Source organism: Fukomys damarensis, unplaced genomic scaffold, assembly GCF_012274545.1.
Source record: "Fukomys damarensis isolate Sample0158 unplaced genomic scaffold, DMR_v1.0_HiC HiC_scaffold_17, whole genome shotgun sequence".
NCBI lineage: Eukaryota > Metazoa > Chordata > Mammalia > Rodentia > Bathyergidae > Fukomys > Fukomys damarensis.
Window position 1 is genome coordinate 33,531,189 of NW_022900929.1, and position 18,840 is coordinate 33,550,028.

At 38.8% G+C, this 18,840-nt stretch overlaps 1 protein-coding gene and 1 pseudogene across 2 annotated transcripts in view; one reads left to right on the forward strand and one right to left on the reverse strand.

Annotated features, from left to right (window-relative positions):
* The window catches only part of Ttbk2 (tau tubulin kinase 2), a 155,531-nt gene that overhangs the window by 6,983 nt on the left and 129,708 nt on the right, over positions 1-18,840 (forward strand). The window lies entirely within an intron of this gene.
* Positions 12,394-15,196, reverse strand: LOC117286561 (annotated as a pseudogene).

Consider the following 18,840-nt stretch of genomic DNA (forward strand, 5'->3'; position numbering starts at 1 on the left):
GGGGGTGGGGGTGGGTGGGTGTTGTTTTTTTCCTGGTTCTGCCAGTACAAAACTTCTGATGGAAACAAAGCTTTAATAAATGGGGAGGGGATGAAAGGTTAAGGGGATCCATTTTTCTTTTCTCATTGGAAAAAAGAATTAATGTATTTTATACAGGTACAATTTCGTATGACAAATGCAATTATTATGTAAAACAAACATGTAGTGATAGAAAACATTTTTTAAATTACGAAAAAATCCTTATTCTGTGCATCCCACTGCTCCTTCCTTAAGTCAGCCTCTGTCTGACTCTGTGAATGAACTATTGCAGTAGCTGTGTCTAGGGAATCATTAAATACTTGCCAGGTGTCTACTATGTTCCTGGGTATTGTGTGGCACGCAAAAGGGAATAATCTCTTCACTGTAGAATTTACACCATCGTGAAGCAGACCTGGTTGACAAGCTGTTAGCAGCGTCCCAGGTACTCTGGAAAACATAGACACAAGCACTGAGCATGTAGCAGCCAGGCCTGAAGCAGGTGGTGGCCTCAGAAGATGTTTCTGTTTCATTAGTCACAGTCCATTCTATGTACTCCACCAGCTTAAGAGGATAGTGGATATATCATGGCTACTGTATGAGTTAATTAAAAATAAATGTTTTCAAGTGAAAAAAGTTAGTAAAAATTAAATGCTCACAGCTTTAGAAAAATCTTTGCAAGAACACCAGAAATTGTGGAGAAATTTTAGTGAAAGAGTCCACTTCTAGCTGGGCGTGGTAGAGCACATTTATAATCCCAGCAGTCTAGGAGGCTGAGGCAGGAGGATTGAAAATTTGAGCTTCACCTGGAAATTTAGCTGTGCAGTGAGTCTTGTCACAAAATAAAAAATAGCTGGGAGCTGGATGTTGTGTGGCACATGCCTATAATCCCAGCACTCAGGAGGCTGAGGCAGGAGCATCATGGTAAATTCGTGGGCAACCTGAACTACATAATGAGACTGTCTCAAAAAACAAAACAGCACAACCCAAACAAAGACTGGAAATGTAGGATGTCGCTCAGGGCAAAGCCCTGGTTTCAATTTCTGGGAGGGAAGGAAGGAAGGAAGAAAGGAAGGAAGGAAGGAAGGAAGGAAGGAAAAGAAAGTGCTTATTCAACAAATAAGTAGAAATTGTTAGGGCCAGGGATTTACCTCAGTGGTGCTGTGCCTGCCTTGCAAGTGCAAGGTCCTGAGTTCAATCCTCAGTACTGAAAAAAAAAAAAATTAATTGTGCATCCAAGTGAATTTTACATTTATTCACATCTCTATTATATCTATCATAGAACCTAAAATTATTTACCTTTTCTTTGCCCCAGTTTTGTTATTTTAAGAAAGGGAAGTTTCAGGGCCAGGGATTTGGCTCAGTGGTTCTGCCACCTGCCTTGTGAGTACTAGGTCCCAAGTTCGATCCTTGGTACTACCAAAAAAAAAAAAAAAAAACCCAAACAAAACAAAAAACAGGAAGTGAATAGCTAATATAGTTAAAATCTTATTACAATGAAGATCATTACAGAGGAGGTTTTGTACTGGTTATTTTTCCCTTTGTCTTAGAAAAGACCCATATACATGTACTTTGCTTGGCTGATTTGGTTATAGGTAATAGGTCTTACCCAAGGAATGATACTGTTTAGGGTTTTCCTTACAGTCTGGCTATGTAGGTTACACTACCCTCTATAAGGGAAAACTGTGTTGATAGTATTGTAGCCAAGGAGAGAACTAGGTGTTTACAATTTGATTCTTTTGACAGTAATTGTAACCATACTGACATAAAGATTTTCTTCTCTTTCAATATGGCATTTTCCTTTTTGGATATATGTATTTGCTGCCAGAAGTATAACTTACCTCCTGTGAAAGTTTAGAAGAAACAGTTTAAATGTGAGTGGTGACTAAATTTTCTTTCTCTCTCTTTTTTTTTTTTTTTTTTTTTTTTTGAGACAGGGTCTCACTATGTAGTTGAAACTGACCTGAAACTCACTAAGCAGCCCCAGGCTGGTCTCGAACTCACAGTGATCCTCCTGCCTCAGCCTCCCAAGTGCTGGGGCCACCACGCCTGGCTTTTTCTCTTGATATCAGCAAATAGGGTTATTTACAAATTTTCATCTCTTCTTAACTCCTTTGGGGCCTCTTGTGAAGACCTGTGAGGTAGAAACAAAGACAAGATCCCACTGTGTGAACCTTGTTTTCGTCTGGAACCTTGTTTCTTCTGCTTACATATTAGATGCCTTGAAAAACTAAGCTGATAGTCTTTGCAGACTTCTGTTTATACCTGTTCTCATTTTACTTTAAAACATAGCTTAGGTAATTTTTATAAATAAAAAAGTAATCTTTTGGCATTTTAGATATATGAGATACCCACTCATTACATTTTGCATCAAATTAAGTTTTAATCTGTTTGTAGAATACAGATCAGATATTCTGAATGCTGCTCATATAATAGATTATGAATATTTTGAAGATATCTGATCTTTTGCTTTAATAATTGGGGATGTTTGGTATATTTGTAGTTGTTATCAAATTTGGAAAATTGTCAGACATTTCTACTGTTCTCCTGCTGTTATACTCAATTATGAGAGATTATAGAGACTCACCACACCACACTCTGAGCCAAATTTGAGTCCTTTATTGTCAGCCAGTGGTCCAGATCAACTCACACTGAAAAAACTCTTGAAGAGAAGCAGCTTTGTGGGCTTCTTTTTAAGTAGGTCTTTTAGTTGGGAAGGGCTCAGGGATAGTGGGAGCAAGCAGAATTTTACAGAAGAACTTGGAAGTTTCACACCTTTTAATTGAAGCAAAATATCACTCAGGTGCCGAGTATTTTGTTCACAAGGTTGTAAAGATAACATATAGTTGCAGACTGCTCTACCAAATGGGAAGATCACAAAGATAACATATAGTAGCAGATTGCTCTATCAAAGGGGATGCAGCTCTCTGTCATACATTAATTGAGAAGACTCCCAAGGGGAGAAGGGGAAAGTGATCACCACCCAGAATAACTTGACTTTACACAAATGGAGTTAGGTTGGCTATTGCACTGCCATAGAAAAACAGAGAAAATTTTCCTGATGGTATAGTTAATATAACTGACAATGGGATAAAAGGACAAACAAACTCTTTGTCTCTCCTTTTTCACACTCCATACATAACACATGTATGTTAGCCCTGTGATATTAGCTCACAGCTTCCTGATACTTTTGTTCATTTGATTTCTTCCTCAGTGTTTAATTTTTTTTTTCGTGTTTCATTTTGGATAATTTCTTTTTCCATATCTTCAAGATTACTAGTTGTCTCTGTTGGCTAATCTGGTGTTAATCCCATGTAGAATATTTTTCCCAGTGTATTTTTTAATCTGAGGTACTTTTTAATGTCTGAAAGTTGTATTTTTTAAACAATTTTGTGTATTTTCCCTTTATTGCTTATGCTTCTTTCTTACTTTGTTGTTATTGCTTTATTTTTGAGGCTGGGTCTCAAAATGCAGTTCAGGCTGGCCTTGAACTCACTGTAGCTCGGCCTGGCCATGAACGCTGGTGGTTCTGCCTCAGACTCAAGAGTGCTGGGATTACAGGCATGCACCCCTACCGCCGGCTCTACTCTTTTTGACTATTTTAAATATATCTGTAATAGCTGTTTTAGTATTTTCTACCAGTGTCATCTCTGCTTTTTCTGTGCCTGATTGGTATTTTGTTTGTTTATTTGTTTGTTTACATACCTGTTAATTTTTAACTGGGTGCCAGATGTTGTGATTTTACATTGTTATATACTGCAGCTTCCTCGCCTACTCGGGGTTGAACCCAGGGCCTTCTTAATGAGCTGCATCCTGAGCCCCTTTATTATTATTATTATTATTTTTATTATTATTATTAATATTATTATTATCATTACTTTGAGAGAGTATTGTTCAATCATTAAATTGCCCAAGCTGGCCTCCAACTTTTGATCCTCCTGCCACAGCCTCCCAGAGTTATTAGGATTACAGGTGTATATCACCTTGCCTGGCTTTATATATTTTTTAAAATTTCTTTAAATATTTTTGGAATTTATTTTGGGGCATAGTTATTTGAAAATACTTTTATGCATCCAAGGTCCTGTTTTTTTTTTTTTTTTTTTAAAGATAAGGTCTCACTGCATAGCTCAGACTGGCCTTGGACTCACAATGTGACCCAGGATGGCCTTGAGCTTATGGTGATCTTCCTGCCTCAGCCTCCCAAGGGCTGGGATTACAGGCCTGCGCCACTATGCCTGGCTCTTTTTTACTTTGGCAAGTGAGCATACAAACTATAGCCTCACGTGAGTATTAAGGAGTATTCTGCCTGCCCCTTTCCAGTGGTTCTTTCCTTAGCTTTGACTGTCCTTACAACTGCACTGGTAAATACTCAGCCATAGTCTCAAGGAGACCCCTCTGCAGGTCTCCAAGTCTTCTGCTCTCTCTTAATCCTTAGCTTCTTTGACTTCGTCTCACCTCTTAACTCCCCGAAACTGTTGTGTTCCTCATTCCTGTTCCACGCCCTAGAAACTCTCCCTGAGTTGCCTCCTGTTGCCTGGAGTCGGTAATCCATTGTTGTGGCTATTTAGTCTGTTTTCCTACTTGTTTAAGTGGGGAGGGTAAATCTGGGTTCTGCTACTCTTTTGTGAACAGGAGCTGAAGTAGTATGGTAGGTGTGTTTAAACCTTTAGATACATTATCATATTTTTTGATGAATAATTTTAGTATTGTACTCATTGAGATCTAAATCATTTGTAAAAATATTTTTCTTATATTTTCTGCTAAGAAACAGAATCTTACATAAACTATATGTGACACTTACAAAACCATGCCATTTTAGCAAATTACCTAACTCCCACCCCACGTGTAGAAGTTTATCACTTGGCCTGTTCAAATAGCAGTAGTCATCTCTTCTGGCTCAATTTCTGCTGTGAAGTCTTCAATGTTTTCCCCCTTACCCTCTGAAACAAATGGAGTCTATTCTCTTCTTACTGTGGGTAGTCTTAATTCAATTTACTTTTTAGGTGTGTGTATTCTTTCTCCCAGTAATAACTCCTTTTCCATTTGGATTAATCTTATCACTTTCCCTTGCGTATGTTATGCTCATTTCCTTTTTTGTACCTTTGTTTACCCTCTCAGTCAACTTTTGCTCTGAAACAAACTACCCAAAATATAAAGGTTAAAGATCTAATTATTTAGTAACTCACCGTGTAGCCCAGGCTGGCCACAAACTCTGTTTTCCTGCCTCAGCTTCCCAAGTCCGATCTACTAATTTGGTGATTGTCCTAGCCCATATAACCTTTTTCTATTTTTGAGAGTTTGTTTGAAGGTTCTAGAGGGAGAGTACATATCGGGTGGTTGTCCTCTTCGACCTGAGTTTCCTGAGAGTAACTTCAGGAGGGACACACATGGAGCCATGAGGGAGGAAGGGGAAACCTGCCTAGCCAGCCAGATCAGCCAAATCAACGGGGTGATGGATGTCGCAGCCAGATTGTCCTCATATCCTACCTTTTTCTATTCTTTTTTTCTTTTTTGGTACTGAGGATCGAACTCAGGTCTTTGTGCTTGCGAGGCAGGTGCCAGAACCATTGAGCCAAATCCCTGGCCCACCATTTTCTATTCTTATCTGCCACATGCACTTAGCCTTTGTTTAATGTTGGTTGACTTAATATGTACATTTAAAAATTTTTTTTTTGGTACTGGGGATCAAGCTCAGGTTCTTGAACTTGTGAGGCAGGCGAAGGAACCACTGAGCTAAATCCCTGGCCCTTGTACATTTTTTTTAGATCCAGAGAATTATAGCTGACTTCTGTTTTTTGGTTTTCTTTTTTTTTTTTTTGGTACCAGGGATTGAACTCAGGTTCTTGTGCTTGCAAGGCAGGCCACCAAACCGCTGAGCTGAAATCCCCGGCCCTGACTTCTGTTTTTGTATTACATATTTTTATCAAAGAATATTTTGTTTTGTTTGTATGGTTTTTGTTGTTACTGTTTTTTGTTTTTGGTTTTTTGAGACAGGCTGGTCTTGAGTGCACTATGTAGTCCAGGCTGAACTCAGTGATCCTCCTGTTTCAGTCTCCCAAATGCTGGGATTAGAGGTGTGTACCACCACTCCCCACTTGTTTGCATGTTTTTTGAGACAGGATTTTTTGTAGCCCAGACTGGCCTCAAATTTGGGATCTTCCTGCCTTAGCCTCCTGAGTGGTTGGGATTACAAGCATATGCTACTATACCTGGCTTTCAAAGAATATTTTGAAAAAAGTTGTATAACTTTTCTTCTTTCCTTAGCCTGATTGTTAACTCAGTGAACACAGTGTACATTATATTTAAACTATCCTATATATTCATTGAAAGAGTCTGTGTTGAACTTTCAGATCATCTTAGTTATTTGTAAGACTGCTTAACTTTACTCAATTATGTGGGAGATGAAAGACTTTTTTTTTTTTTTTTTGAGACAGGGTCTTAGGATGTAATTCAGGCTAGCCTTGAACTCATTATGTAGCACATGCTGGTGTGAAACTCAAAGCAATCCTTCTACCTAAGCATCCTGAATGTTGGGATTACAAGTGTGTGCCACCACACCCCACAAGACATTCGATTTGTTAAAAGCTTACTGAAAAATTACTCTTTGTTGGTATTGTGGTAAATATTGAGATTACGAAGAATGCTGAGGATGTAGCTAAGTGTTAGAATGCTTGCCTATTATATGTGAGGCCGTCGGTTCAATTTTCAGCAATGACCAAAATGAATTAGTACATTAAGAAATTTAGTTTATTAGGATGACATTGTAAACTGACCTAAGACTGTTTCTTTGTTTGAACCTAGATTTTAGTTCCTGGCTCAGCTCACAGGTTAACTGGCTTTTTTCAAAGATGCAGCTCTCCTGTTCTCACTTACATTGCCATGTCATCCTAACCTATTCTGAGTTTAGTCTTCTCTGACTCTTGTTTATGTGACTATTATCTGTTACTGTTCTTTTTTTTTTTTTTTTTTTTTTTTTTTTTTTTTTTTTTTTTTTGGTACCAGAGATGGAACTGAGGACCTTGTGTTTGCGAGGCAGGTGGCGGGGAACCCCTGAGCCAAATCCCCGGCCCTGTTACTGTTCTCTTAATAGGAGATATTAATCATAGAGTTTAAAAAAAATAGGCATGCATCTTAAAGAATTAGAAAGCAAAGCCTGTTTCTGATATCACCTGCCTACTTTATCATAATGGTATCATTTTTGAGATAATCATCTTTATTTTCTTCCTACCTGTATTTGCATCACTATTTAACATAGTTTAGTTTTGCTTATTTATGAACTTTATATAAAAGTACTCAAGTGTGTGAATTCTTTTGCTTGATTTTTAGAAATGTTGGTTGTGAGATTCATTCATGTGGTTCAGGGCAGTACCAGTTTTTTCATTTTCATTTTAGTATAGTTTTGTCTCCCAGAGATATTTACTTCTGATCCCAGAAACCTGTGGATATGTTAGCTAACTTGGCAGAAGGGACTTTACAGATGTGATTAAATTAATGCTCTTGAGAAGTGAGGGTTGTCCATGATTACCCAGTGTAATCACAAGTATCCTCAAAACAGGGAGGCATAGATATGTTTGTCAGAAATAAGGAGATGTTGCCGTCAGGCAGGGGAACAGGCAGGGGCAGAGAGAGAGAGAGAGAGAGAGAGAGAGAGAGAGACATGGAAAGGTGGGGATGAAGATGCTATGCTATTAGCTTTGAAGATGGACGATGAAGACTTCAGATAGCTTCCAGGAGAAAGTGAACTTTTGAAAAAGTCATACTAATTTATTTAGGGGTGTCATTTTCACTCCTTAGTAAGTTTTCCATATTTCTCATATACTCCTTACCTTATGAGTTCATTCAGTTCTGAAGGATCACTCAATGTCATCTACATCAGCCAGCCGTCTTCAGAACAAGTTCTGTTGACAAGCCCTGGATTTTCGGCAAATGCTTGCTTCATTTCAATTACTTCTCCTGATAGAGGACAGCAGAGTCCACTCCCAGCTTTCACACTTTCTAAAGCACCAAACTCATCTTGCTTTTTCAGCTTTGCCCAAACTTCAGGAAGACTACAGTACACATCTCCCATAGCTTCCTGTGCGAAGTTGCTGACTCCCATGTTCCAGTGCCATTTTCTGTTCCTCAGGTTTCTCTGCATTTATGCACAGTGAGCACAGTGGGTGGTGAACAGCATCTGGATACTCCATGCAGCGGGGCTGCTCTGAGTAGGGTGTGGGCAGGGTGGGCACTGAGGCCGCGACTGACCTGTGCTCCCAGCCATTCTCAGTGCCCCATTGTAAGACCTAAGGCCTTACTACCACTCCAAGGAGCTCAATAGTCACTGAGGGCTTCCAAAATGTAAGACCAAGGGCCTTACTACCACTCCGAGGAGCTCGATTCTACCACTCCAAAGAGCTCAACTTTACCACTCTGAAGAGCTTGACAGCCAGAAGATTCATGCAGGAAGGAACACACTGGACACATTGGAAAGGGAACAGACCTTTACTAGTCTGGCCAGATGGCACTCCTGCAGCTGAACAACTCAGAGAGGCGCCAGCTCAGGGGTGGAGGTCCTTTTTATAAGGGGATAGTCAGGGTGGGGGTCTACTCAAGATGCTTACAGAATGTCCCAAGGTTTTCAAAACATTCCTTCTGGGCAGACAAAGAGTGAAAAAATCTTTATCTGTTTACCCAGAACTACTAAATGTTCACCTGTTAATTTACATTAATCACAGTTGAGACTAGGATTTAGATTACAAAGTTATGCAGTCTTACATTCCTAAACAAAGGTAGGGGTGCAACTACAAAGGGGAGTGATACATAACGGCCTCTGGGGCCATTACTCATCCAACATGGACTCACTTTAGTTCAGTTAGGTCTTACACCATTAGCAGGGTACTGAGGAGATGCACTTTGGCCACTGGGCTGGGGAGAGAAGGAAATGAATTTTCCTCTAGAACCTCCAGAAGAAACATTGCTGTACTTCTACATTGATTTTAGCCCACTGGATATCATGTTTTTTAATCTCCAGAACTGTAAGATTATGCATTTGGATTGCCTTTGCCACTAAATTTTTCATAATTTGGTATGGCAACAGTAGGAAACTAGTACAGCTTTTTACTGTATGAATATACTATCATTTATTCAATCTTGTTGGCCTTTTTTTGTGTATGTGGTACTGGGGCTTGAACTCAGTGCTGTACCACTGTACCCTTTTTTATAATTTTTATTTTGAGATAGGGTCTTCCTAAGTTCCCTAGGTGGAACTTGAATGAACTTCTGCCCATCCTTCCTCATCATTTGAGTTGCTTATGGACAGTGTGACTGTGCCCATTCTTGTATCCATTTCCTGGTACACATGGGAGAAGAGTATTTCTGGGATACATACCTAGGGAAAGCCTTATTGGGCTATAGGGTATAATTACCTTCAGCTTTATTTTATAATATGAAACTATTTTCAAAGAGTATCTCCACTAACAGTGTACAAGAGTTCTCACATTTAGGCCAGATTTGATAGCACTAGTCTATAATACCAGCACTTGGGAGGCTGAGGCAGGAGGATCCTTGCAAGTTGGAGATCAGCCTAGGCTACATGGTGAGTTCAAGGCCAGCCAGAACTATGTAGTGAGACCCTGTCTCAAAAAACAACAGCAGCAAGGAAAAACAACAACAACAAAAAAAACAGATGTGATGGTGCACGCCTATAATCCCAGCACTCAGGGGGCTGAGGCAGGAGAATTGCAGTGAGTTGGAGGCCAGCCTGAGCTACGCAGTGAGTTCAAGGCCAATCTGAGCTGCACATACCTTGTCTCAAAAAAAAGAAAAGTTCTCAGTTTTACTTTTAAATTATTTCTTTGATAATAGCTACAATAATGCTTCCTTATTTTGTGTAGTTGGTTACTCAAGTTTGCTTTAAGTTACTGTACTTTTTCCAGAGTAAAAGTAGTAGATGACATTGGTTTTATTCTTTAGATGAACTAATTTTTCTACCAATTTGAAAGCAAAATTATAACAATGCAAATACTATAATTTTTAATCATAGCTATAAGAACACAAATTTTCTCCTGCTGACAAAGAAAACCACTTTATATGAATTTGACAAGTAGAGTTATACAATAGGTTTCAATTCTGGCCCTCTTTTAAAACATGATCATTTCCTTTCATTATTATTCAAGAAGTACAGGGACTGTTTGGGCAGTATTATGTCTGTGAATGTGACTGTTTCTCCTTGTTTGTTTGTTTGTTTTTGGTACCGGGGATGGAACTCGGGTCCTTGCACTTGCAAGGCAGGCAGTGGAACCATTGAGCTAAATCCCGGGCCCTGTTTCTCCTGTTGTTAAGAAATTTGCAAGTGGGCATGATGACATAACGCCTGTAATTTCAGTACTTAGGAGGCTGAGGCAGGAGGATCACTGTGAGTGAGAGGTCATGCTGGGCTACATAATGAGTTCAAGGCCAGTTTGAATTTTGTATTGAGACCCCGTCCCAGAAAATCAGAAAAAATTTAAATACAGTAGTCTAATTTAAAAAAAAATTCAGGACCGGGGATTTAACTAAGTGGTTCCGCTACCTGCTCTTTGCAAGCGCAAGCGCTAGGACCTGAGTTCAATCCCTGGTACCAAAAAAAAAAAAAAAAGGCAAAGCAACTTGCAGACAAAAAAAAAAAAAAAAAGGCAAAGCAACTTGCAGAATTATAAAAGTAGTGACTACTATTTGTTGAGCATGGTTTGCAAGGAACTGAGATAAACACTTTCTGTATATATACATACTTTAAAGCTTTAGCCACCCTTGTTATTCTTCTAATAGATGAGGAAAATGAGGCAAAAAGTTAACTAATGGGCACAGTAGGTAGGGGTTGAACCTAGGTAATCTGGCCTTAATCGTGATTTTGTGAGTTATCCCTAAAGTTAGAAGACAATAGATTTATTTCAGGATTATGTTAATTTCTCAGATATTACTCTAAGAACCTTGGAATTTCCTTTATGGTCTTTGTCCAGTTTATTTTTTCTTTTGTTGTTGGTACTCAGTCCAGTGCCTTGCACATGTTAGGCAAGCATTCTACCACTGAACTGTATCCTAAACCCCAGTTTATGTTTTTACACAATTTTTAAAACATTTCCCTTTGTGCCTCTTATTCTTATTTTTTTCTCCCTTTTTTCTTTTTTCATATTTTTCTGTTGTATATGGGAATTTATATAACAAGTTGATGTCTCTCTTTGAACTGATTAACAACCTTCAACACGTATCTTTTGATTTACTGCAAAGTTTAGTACTTGGTTATGTATCACCTGGTGTTTTTTTTTTTGGTATGGGGATCAAACTCGGGACCTTGTGTGTGGGAAGCAGGAGGCAGAACCACTGAGCTAAATCTCTGGAATGGTACGCATGGTACTTGGTTATGGCACAAGATCTGGTTATGATATGGTCTTCATCTTAAAAGGAGTTCATAATCCAGGGTCTTGTCATTATTTACTTGTTACCCTGTCAACTGCTTTCTTCTTAGTCTCCTCACTGTGTCTAGCAAATGTTTCAAATGATTTTTCAGCACACGTTATTTTGCATTTACAAGTTGAAACTCCATTTAGCATGCTTTGTCCATATTTTGATCCTCTTTGGGTCTGTTTTGGCAACACCTCTGGATTTAGCTTTGTTGTCAAAATTCATTAGCATGGTTGATTGATCTTTCTTTCTTTCTTTCTTTTTTTGAGACAGGATCTCACTATGTAGTTCATACTGCCCTGAACTCACTATATAGCCCAGGCTGGTCTTGAACTCTCAGTGATCCTCCTGCCTCAGCCTCTTGAGTGCTGGAATTATAGCACCACTGTGCGCCACCACGCCCAGTGTGATATTTATTTTTTATTTTAGGTCATTGGTAATACCACCAAGCAGGAATTTATTTAATTTCTTTCTTGCAGTATCTAGTTTTCTTTTTTTTTCTTTTTTTTTTTTGGTACCAGGGGTCAAACTCGGGACCTTTGCTCTTGGGAGGCAGGCAGTGGCATCACTGAGCTAAATCCCCGGCCCCCATTCGTTTTACTGATAAAATGAATCCAAGCAATTATTTAGTTTTACAGCCACAATACATTACTTTTTCAAATATAATCCATGATGCAGAATCAAAAAGGAACTTGCAGTCATGTACAACTTTGAAAAACTTTTGCCTGTAGTTGTGAAGCCTGATGTATAGTTATCTAATGCAAGTTAGTGTAAATCAGTGTCTTTTAAAAAAATTTTCCCTGGAAGTACTGTTTTTACTTGTAGAGTCCTAACCACTTTAGTGGTAGGAGGAATGGAAGTAGTTCTTTTTTCAATCAAAAGGCAACCATAATGTTGATTTGTTGTTACCAAACACAAAGGCAAGTGACATCTGTGGATTTGGTAAACTAATGACAGTGTTTAGTCTGTCTCTGCTAGAGCAACAAGACAAGCATCAATCTCTGCTTCTGTAAGAATCCTGAATTTAGCCAGATAGGTTGGCTCATGCCCAAGGCCAGAAGGATCACTGTGAATCTGAGGCCAGCCCAGGCTACATAGTGAGTTACAGACCAGCTGAAACTACATAGCGAGATGTTGTCTCAAACAAACAAACAAACAAAAAAGACTCCTGAATTTAGAATTTTCCACTGTAACTATTTCAGCTTCTATTTTGAAGGTTTGAAATTGAGAGAACTGTAGACTGGCATATAATTGCAGTTTCCACTGTCTGTTCAAATGTCCATGTTTCTTTATTTTTTTCCTGCTGCTTGACTCCGTTTGTTTGACTCCTGCAGTGGATTTGTACCATTCTGTGTGTAGACTAGTGAAACATCAGCAATTCTTTTACACAGCATGTCCACAGGAAGGTTATAACCATACTTGTATTTCCAGTTGGCTGCTGCACAGTGTGCCCTCTGTATCCAGGATCTGCAGTCACTGCCATTCTGTTCATCACAAAGCCCATGTTTTCAGTTACGAATAAGTGAGTCACTGCATTGTAATGTAGCAATTTGTCAGGTACTTTCTGTGTGACAGTTACTGCGCAGACTTTCGCTCTGATGGCTGCTGTTTTAAGGCAAGCCTGGTTAATAGCCTTGAGAAGAGGATATTTTACTTCTACCTGAGGTGAAAAAATGGTGATGTGGTGGTCAGAACCAGTGCTGGGGAAAAAAAAGAACCAATGCTAGACCCATGGGAGCTGTTGGTACAGCCATTACTTCCAAAAATAGTGTTTTAAAACAACATTTAGCACCTGGGAGGCTGAGGCAGGAAGATTGCTACAGGTTCAAGGCCAGCTTGGGCTACATAATGAGTTCAAGACCAGCCTGAACTACATTGAGAAACAATAACAACAATGGGCCGGGGATTTAGCTCAGTGTTTCCACCACCGGCCTCGCAAGAACAAGGACCTGAGTTCAATTCCCGGTACCAAAACAAAACAAAAAACAGCAACACCATTTATTATTTCACAATGTCTGTGGGTCAGGATTTTGATAGTGATTCAAGTGGACATTCTGTATTAGGGTTATTTACGGGCTTCCATCAGTAGGCTGCAGCCATCACAAGGCTCAACTGGGGAACATACTGTTTTTTTTTAGACAGTTTTGCTGTGTAGTTCAGGCTGGCTTTTAACTAACTGTGTAGCCCAGTCATGTGCCACAATGCCACTAATCTCAACTGCAGAAGATTCTGTTTCCGAAGTTCATTCTGATACCTGTTGGCATGATTCAGTTTTTTACAGATTGTTGAACTCGGGGATTAGCTCCTTGCTAGCTACCTGTCAGAAACGGAATCATATTCTAGCAGAAGCTACCTTAGTTCTTTGTCAGGTGGGCCTTTCCATGGGGTGGTATGGCAGCTTGCTTCATCAGAAAAAGCAAGTGGACGGCTCGGGATTTAGCTCAGTGGTTCTGCTGCCTGCCTGGCAAGCACAAGGTCATGCGTTTGATCCCCAGTACCAAAAAAGAAAAACAAAAAGAAAGTGGAAAGAGCTGGAGAGGGTATGTGAACAAAATAGATGTCAGTGTTTTATGACCTATCTGGGATGTGACATTGTGTTACTTTTGCTATATTTTCTTTATTAGAGGCAAATAACTAGAGCCAGCTCAACTTTGGGCAGTAGGAGAAAAGAGAAAGGGGAGAAAAGTTAACAGGAGACAGGGGTGGTTGGGAAGTCTACACCTGGGTGTCCTGTACAATTGTGGGCCTTTCTCTTTATGTTCATTTCCCAATTGGGACAACACTAAACTTTATTTAAAACTTTATTTAAGCGGAATCCACCCAGGATGCCATTTTTTTCAGTGATCTTTTCAATAATAATTTAGAGCTATTAAGATAGTGAAAATTATTTGTCTTAAGTTGTTGTTTTTTTCCCTGCAGTAATAGAGATTGAACTCAGAGGATCTTTGCACTAGGTTACATCTCCTAGCCCTCTTCCCCTTTATCTTTTGAGACAAGGTCTTGCTAAATCACTCAGTTGCTCCCACTGGGCTTAAACTTGCCATCTTTCTCCCTCAGCCTGGCTGCAGAGTATTGGGTTTGCAGATGTGTCACCATGCCCCACTATATGTCTTTTATAGTTATGTCTAATTTAAACTTTCTTTTTTTCTTTTTATTGTGGTAAAGTACATAAGATTTAAAAATTTTTCAAATGAATAGTTCAGTGACATTAAGTGCATTTCTGTTGTCATAACTGTCATTACCATCTGTTTTCAGAACATTGCATCTTCCCAAGTGAAAATTGCTTACATTAAACACTAAATCCCCATTTCCCCGTCCCTGTGGCCCCTGGCAACCACCAATCTCTTTTTTATCTCTATAATTTGACACTCTAGGTACCTATTATAAATGGAATTATATAATATTTGTCCTTTTAAAAAGTTCTGGCTTTTTCCACTTAATGTATTTCTTAAAGATTCATCAGTGTTCCAGCATGTGTGAACATTTGTTTTCTTTTGGGGAGTGTGTGGGGTGCTGGGGATCAAACCTAGGACCTTGCGCATGCTAGACAGGTACTCCACTGAGCCACACTCTGAGTCCCAGATACCTTTTAAAGACTGAATTACATTCCACATGTTCTACATCTGTTTATCTGTTTGGCTGTTGTGAATGTTGCTGCAGTGAACGTGAGGATACAAGACACTGACTCTACTGCAGTTTTTTTGGATGTGAATCTAGGAAGGAATTGCTGGATCTTATGTGTAATTATTTGAGGACTTGCCATATTGTTCTTCACTGCACCTGTCCCATTTTATATTCCTGTTCAGTTTTTTCACCAACACTTGTGACTTTGTTTTTGCTTGTTTTTAGTAATAGTCATCTTAATGGGTGTGAAGTGGAATCTTATTGTAGTTTGTTTTGTTTTTATATTTTGGTACTGGGATCAAACTCTGGACCTTGTGCTTGTGAGGCAGGTGGTGGCACCACTGAGCTAAATCCTCGGTCCCCTTTATCCATTTTTTTGATTAGGTTGTTTTGTTACTGAGATGAGTTTTAAAATTTTTTTCTATTTTTCTTTTGTTATAATTGTAAATATTTGTGTATTTGTATAGTTATTTTGTTAGTACATGTTTGCTGTACATAATGATCACATTAATCATGGGTCATTTGTTTATGTACATAACACATCTTAATACTTTATCTCTTTCCTCTCCTTCCAGTTTTTCTTCTCCCCATTTAACAAAGTTCTATTTCCATTATTCCTTCAATTCTTTCTTTCTTTAAATCTGTTCCCCGATCTCTTGTTCCCCTCTTCTCATTTGAACAAGTTCTTCCTACTTCATAATATCTGTCCTCCATTTTGCTCCTTACTTATGCTTGGGGTTCCTCATACAACAGAAACAAGATAATACTTAAACCTGTGTGACTGATTTATTTCACTTAAGATTGTGGTCTTTTGCGGCCAGGGATTTAGCTCAGTGGCACCACACCTGCCTTGCAAGCACAAGGTCCTGAGTTTGAGGCCCAATACCCCCCCAAAATTATTTTTTTGTTTGTTTGGGGTTTTTTGTTTTTGTTTTTGTTTTTGTTTTTTTTTTTTGGAGACAGGGTCACACTATGTAGGTCAGGCTGGACTTGAATTCACTATGGCGCCCAGCTAGCCTTTAACTTGTGACAGTCCTCGTGCCTCAGCCTCCTGAGTGCTAGGATTACAGGCCTGTGTCACCGTGCCCAGCTAAGATTATGATCTTGAGATACATCTTCCATTTACCTAAAAAATGTCTCAAGTTTTTTCCCCCCTTGGGATTGAACCCAGGGCCTTTGCATCAAGCTACATCTCTGGCCATTTATTTTTGGTATTTATTTTTGGTACCAGGGATTGAATTTAGGACCTTGAGTTTGCAAGGCAGGCATCAGTACTGCTGATCTAAATTCCCACTGGCCTTTATTATCATTTTTAAATTTCAAGACAGATTGTCCAGGCAAGGCTCAAACTTTTGATTTGCTATCCTCAGCCTTCCAGAGTGCTGTGATGATAGGTATATGCTCCATGCCTGGTTTGTAGGAGTTGCATATTAACCTCTTAACAGATAAGCGATTTATAAATATATTCTCCCATTCACTGGGTTGATACTGTCTTTTTTTTTTTTTTTCTTCTTCTTTTTTGGTACCTGGGATCAAACTTAGGACCTTGAGTTTGCAAGGCAGGCATGGCACCACTTAGCTAAATCCCGGCCCAGTGTCCTTTTTTTCGCCAGTGCCTTTAATGTTTAATAATTTTTAAATTTGAAGCATAATTTATTTTTTCTTTTGTTTTGGTGTCATAACCAAGCAAGCCAAATTTAGTGTCAGAAAACTTCCCCAGAATATTGCACTGCCATAAAGAAAAACTTGAGGCATTCATAGGATGCAATTTGAGAACATAATGTTAAGTGAAATGAGTCAGACCTACAAGCTCCAATATCACATGATTTCTCTTACACAAGAAACACAAAATATATATAAACATGCAAATAAAGAGCAAAGTAGGAGAGAGAAAGCAGGGAGTTCAAATACTTCCCCAAATTAGAAATTTTGTTGTTTCAAAAATATTTTAGGGCTGGGGATTTAAGCTCAGCGGTTTGGTGGCCTGCCTTGCAAGTGCAAAGACCCAAGTTCAATCCCTGGTACCAAAAAAAAAAAACAACAACAAAAAAATATTTTAACCACTGCCTGCCTCACAAGCACAAGGTCCCAAATTCAATCCCTGGTCCCCCTCCCCCCAAATTAATATACATGCTAATTTATTTCATTTATTCTACTAGTTTAGATTGTTGAAAAGAAAGTTCTGTGTTACTATGTTTCTTTTTTGGGTTTATATCTTAACACTCTGAGTAACTACTCTGGAAATAAAGATACACAGTGAATTCCTCATTATTTAGTTATGAAATTTTGTTTTATTTTTCATAAAATAAAAATAACTTTCCCCATTGTTTAGTTTCCAGATTACTGACTCAGTCTCAAACCTTGCGTCAGTTGTATACATCTGTCCTCATTGATTCAAGTTCATGTAGGTATCTTATCAGTGGCCTTGTCTTCTGGACATTTTTCCTGGCACTACCAATAGCGTCCAGTCCGTGGTGCTGCTCTGTCAGTCGGTCCTGCAGCTCTCCTCTTGAGCTTTCCCTTGACAGTAAGGTCACTCAGGAGGTGTGGTTTTCAGTTTGCTCCTCTGTTAGGTTCTGTCCAGTCTGGATCTTGTGGAAAGCCCCCTCTCCCCTACCAGGGGATCAAACTCAGGACCTTGCATTTGCCAGGTGGGCGTGGTGCCCCTGAGCTACATCCCTGGCCTTCTTGTAGTTTTCTTTATTGTTTTGTCCTTTTCTTTTTGGTACTGCAGATTGAAGCTTGCAAGGCAGGCACAGTGCTGCTGAGCTAAATCCCCAGACCTATTATGTCCTTTTTTGATGGAACACCTTCTTCAGTAACAGCCTAAAGGCATGAAAAGTAAAAATTTAAAACTTTGCATGTCTTAAAATATTCTCTCTTTATTCTTGGCTTAGTATAGCATTTGGCAAAGTGTAGAATTCTGGGTTGGAAATAATTTTCCCTCAGAATTTAAGGTTGCTGCCTTGTATCATTTAAGCCTACTATCTGATTCTTTGGTATCTTTTTTTTTTTTTTTACCATTTTTCTTTGGAAGTGTGGAGAATTTTCTGAGTCCCTGGTGTACTAAAATTCTTTTGAAATGTGGATTTCTTTTATTTTGGTACAGGGGATCAAACTTAGGACCTTGCACTTACTTATGAGGCAGGCAGAGATCAAACTTGGGACCTTGTGCTTGAGAGGCAGGCACGCTGCCACTGAGCTAAATCCCTGGTCTCAATATGTTGATTTCTTATGTTAGGAACTTGATGTAGCTAATCAATGAGAAAATATGGGTATTTAAAATTAGGAAAATTTCTTTTTTTCTCTCTCATTGAGTTTATCGGTACATTTTAGGTATACAGTGCAATTACATTCATCATTGGGAACCTTTACATGACAGGTCTTGGTTCTCATTTTATCCCCTTGTCCCTGTCCTCCCTTCACCCCCTCCTACCCTCCCCCATTTACAAACACTTTATTTCCATTTTTTCATTTTCTCATATTTTTTTATTTTCCGTTATTATCTTTCCCCATCCCTTCCACTTTCCCTACACCTTTAGCCCTTTTCTTCCTATTTTACATTGTCAATTATATCATTAGGATCTTATGTACTATTATAGTGAAACTATTCAGTATTTACACATGTGTGATTTATTTATTTCACTTATGAGTATATCCTCAATATGTATCCATTTTCCTATGAATGAATCTAATTTTCTCATTCTTTATGGCTGAGTAGTATTCCATTTTATAGAAAAACCACATCTTTTGTCATATTTTTTTCTTTTCCCATATTACCTT